Here is a 3,646-nt window from a genome sequence, read left to right on the forward strand (position 1 = left end):
AGGGAACCCACAGGTGGATCTCAGAATTGTGAATATACTAGTATGAATCTAGGGTAAAGGTTGTTGACATTTTTTTAAACCAAGATGATACCCTAATTGCTTTTTAATTTTTCAGATAATTATTTTTATTTTGTTTTAGAGATGGAGTCTTGCTCTGTCACCCTGGCTGAAGTGCAGTGGGATGATCATAGCTTACTGCAGCCTTGAACTCCTAGCCTCAAGTGATCCTCTTGCCTCAGCCTCCCAAGTAGCTCAGACTACAGGTGTGCGCTGCCATGTCTGGCTCCTAATTGCTTTTTAAAATTAATAGACTTTATTTTCTAGAGAAGCTTTAGGTTTACAGAAAATTGAGCAGATGGTACAGAGAGTTTCCATATACTCCCTTCCTCCACACACACATACAAATTCCGCGATTAGTCGTGTTTCGTACTCGTGTAACTAGTAATTATTGACATTTACTACAATTGATGAAGTGCTATTATTGATATCTTGTCATTAACTAAAGTTCACAGTGTACATTAGGGGCCACTCTTGGTGTTGTATGGTTTCATGAGTTTTCACAAATGCATCATGTCATGTATTCACCATTATAGTATCATATAAAACCATTTCACGGCTCAGCATGGTGGCTCACACCTGTAGTCCCAGCACTTTGGGAAGCCGAGGCAGGAGGACTGCTTGATCCCAGGAGTTTGAGACCAGCCTGGGCAATGCGGTGTGTGTTTTGCAAGTTCTTTTCCAGTACATGGCTTGTCTTTTCATTCTCTTAACAGTGTCTTTCATGGAGCAGAAATATGTAATTCGAATGAAGTCCAACTTATCACATTTTTTTTTGTGGATTATGCCTTTCACGTTGTATCTAAAAACTCATCTCCAAATCAGAAATCACTGACATATTCTTCTGTGTAATCTTGGGGGCGTTTTGTAGTTTTGCATTTTACACACAGGTCTATGATCTATTTTACACTTATCACAGCCAAAAGACCAAGAAGCAATTAGGTCTATGATCCATTTTTATTTATTTATTTATTTATTTATTTTTGAGACAGAGTCTGGCCCTGTTGTCCAGGCTGGAGAGCAGTGGCACGATCTTGGCTCACTGCAACCTCTGGCTCCCGGGATCAAGCGATTCTTGTGTCTCAGTCTCCTGAATAGCTGGGATTGCAGGCATGTGCCACCACACCCGGCTAATTTTTGTCCTGTTAGTAGAGACGGGTCTCACCATGTTACCCAGGCTGGGCTTAAACTCCTGCCCTCAAGTGATCTGCCCACCTCGGCCCACCTCGGCCTTCCAAAGTGCTGGGATTACAGGCAAGAGCCATGGCACCCAGCCTAAGAGGTTTGTTGTTGTTGTTGTTGTTTTTTAGAAGTAATTCACAGGTGGGGATAACTTCATTTCAAAAATAAAAAGACCAGAAAATATTTTCTCCCAGCTTCATGGTATTCCAAAATATGGTTTTGTTCTCTAGATTATAAAAATCAGAGCAGCTCCAAGGCAGTTCCGAGCCCAAATATCAGCAGAAGGCACAGAATGGAAGGCACAGACTCTGTTCAGAGTGTCTGGTAATTTCCCTTTGCTGGGAGCCTATTTGAATTTAAATTATGCACAATAAATGTCAAGTCTTCCCCTATTTATCTGAGTAACTTAAAAATCCTGTACAATGAAACAAGATCTTTGTACATCAAAGGCTCCTTAACAATGTGAATCTTCTCACTTTCTCGTGGGAGGAAGTGCCAAGTTGATTGATAAGATGACTTTCTGCTTGCTCCAGAAAGGCTCCTCCGCTCCCAGAAGACGCAGCGTGGGCCTTTGTCTCCTCCCTTCTCCCATCACCGGCTGGGATCTGCCTTCTCCCTGGGAAGCCATCATGGGCTCAGCACTTTGCTGTCTGCCGAGTGGGTAACCTCCTGAGAAGTGCCACCATCAGGGCAGAACACCATTAAGATGGGGTGACTCATTCTCAGGGGCCCGTTACTGAGTCTTCCGTCAATACATTCAAACAAAAGGCATTCTAAAACCAACTGAAGACAAGAAAGTCTAGAATGTGCCCTTTCCAACTTGACCCATGCATACTGGTTCAGGGAGCACTTCAGGTCCTCCGAGCTCTAAAAATAAGTCTCAGTGAGTGTCCATGAGCCTGGGGGTGTAAGACCAAGACCCTGGCACCTTGGAATCATGGTGGATGGGAGTAGAACTGGAGATGCATCCGCCCCAGGCGGCCCACCAGAAGCAGGGTGGACAGAGAGCTGGGTGGAGCTGGGTGGGGCAGGGCCACCACCCTGCTGGCCAGGCTGGGGCATGGGCTGGGGCACTGGGATTCTGAGTCACGATATTCCCAGCCTAGCTTTAATCTGAAGACTTTGCGTGCATTTCCAGGCTCTCCGGGTTTGTTTGCTCATCCTTGAAAAGTCACAGTTCTTGCTCTGCCGACCTGCCTGCCATAAAGAGTTATGAGGCCAAAAGAAAATAAATGAAAGCTCTCCGAACATTGGTGATGTGCTGCCTACCTGTGAAATGCTCTTACTGTGAATCTTTGCAGAGCTAGGAAATCATTTTCTGGGCCCAGCTCTTACTGTCAAAGTACAAACAACCCGAGAAATACTGCAGACCCGCGATCCTGCCAGCCGAGCCCAGGCCAGCAGAAACACACCCTGCAGACCACAACCCTCCGGGCCCGGGGCAGCTCCCAGCCAGGGCGCGGCTGCCCTCTGCTGCCCCCTGCTGGCCGAGCCTGAGCAGCCGCTCAGCGCAGACCTTCCTTTCAGCCTGGCAGGTTCCGCCCCAGCGGGAGGCGGCATCACCCCAGTTCCTACAAACGATCTCCGGAATGGAAAGCGCACCCGGGCCGAGGCCCGCACTCCTGCCCGTGCTGACCCTGTGGACACCCAGGGACTTAGGATAGGGAGCGGAGGCTGCCTGGATGTGGGNGTATCTGTGTGTATGTCTCTGTGTCTCTGTGTCTGTGTGTGTGTCTGTGTGTATATCTCTGTCTGTGTCTGTCTCTCTGTGTGTCTGTCTCTCTGTGTGTCTGTGTGTGTCTGTGTGTCTATCTCTGTGTCTCTGTCTCTGTGTGTTTGTGTCTCTGTCTCTCCATGTGTCCGTCTCTGTGTCTGTCTCTCTGTGTGTCTCTGTGTATGTGTGTGAGTGTGTAGGCCCTGAAGAGGTCATGTGATCACCATGAGGGGCCCCACCGGAGGGTGAAGAAGGGTGTTGGCCGAGGGTTGGGAGGGTAGTTGTGGGTCTGAGAGACACCAATGTGGACGCCTGCTAACGGAGAGCCAGAGCCTTCCCCTGCGAGACACCAACAGAGAGAAAGAGGGACGGGGACCTCGAACCAGTGCGTTTACACAGATTTGACAGAGCCCAGGCCTGATATGAACCCTGAACCGAGTTGTAGAATGGTGCCATGCTTGTCACCTGATGTTTGCAGACTGAGAAAGGCAAACCCACTGGGTGTGTGTCTCACCAGCACACTTGCTTTGTTCAGTGGGGAGGCCACTTTAGCACCTGCTCCCTGAGGCCTCCCCAAGTGTCCTGGGCCTGGTAGGGAGCGTGGGAGTGATGCAGGGGCACAACGACCCCATGGATGGCTGCAGAAAGAATGGGAAAGACCTGCATTTTCACCCTCCTCCATGCATATGTGAG

At 48.7% G+C, this 3,646-nt stretch overlaps 1 long non-coding RNA gene across 1 annotated transcript; it reads left to right on the forward strand.

The window, feature by feature from the left end:
- Positions 1-1,488: 1,488 nt before the first annotated feature.
- LOC108543384 (uncharacterized) lies at positions 1,489-2,440 on the forward strand. The gene is made up of 3 exons (XR_001889552.1): positions 1,489-1,563; positions 1,773-1,896; positions 2,378-2,440. It is a non-coding gene; the product is annotated as an uncharacterized LOC108543384 (long non-coding RNA).
- The last annotated feature ends 1,206 nt before the right edge of the window (positions 2,441-3,646 follow it).

This window comes from Rhinopithecus bieti, unplaced genomic scaffold (assembly GCF_001698545.2).
Source record: "Rhinopithecus bieti isolate Rb0 unplaced genomic scaffold, ASM169854v2 scaffold_24263, whole genome shotgun sequence".
NCBI lineage: Eukaryota > Metazoa > Chordata > Mammalia > Primates > Cercopithecidae > Rhinopithecus > Rhinopithecus bieti.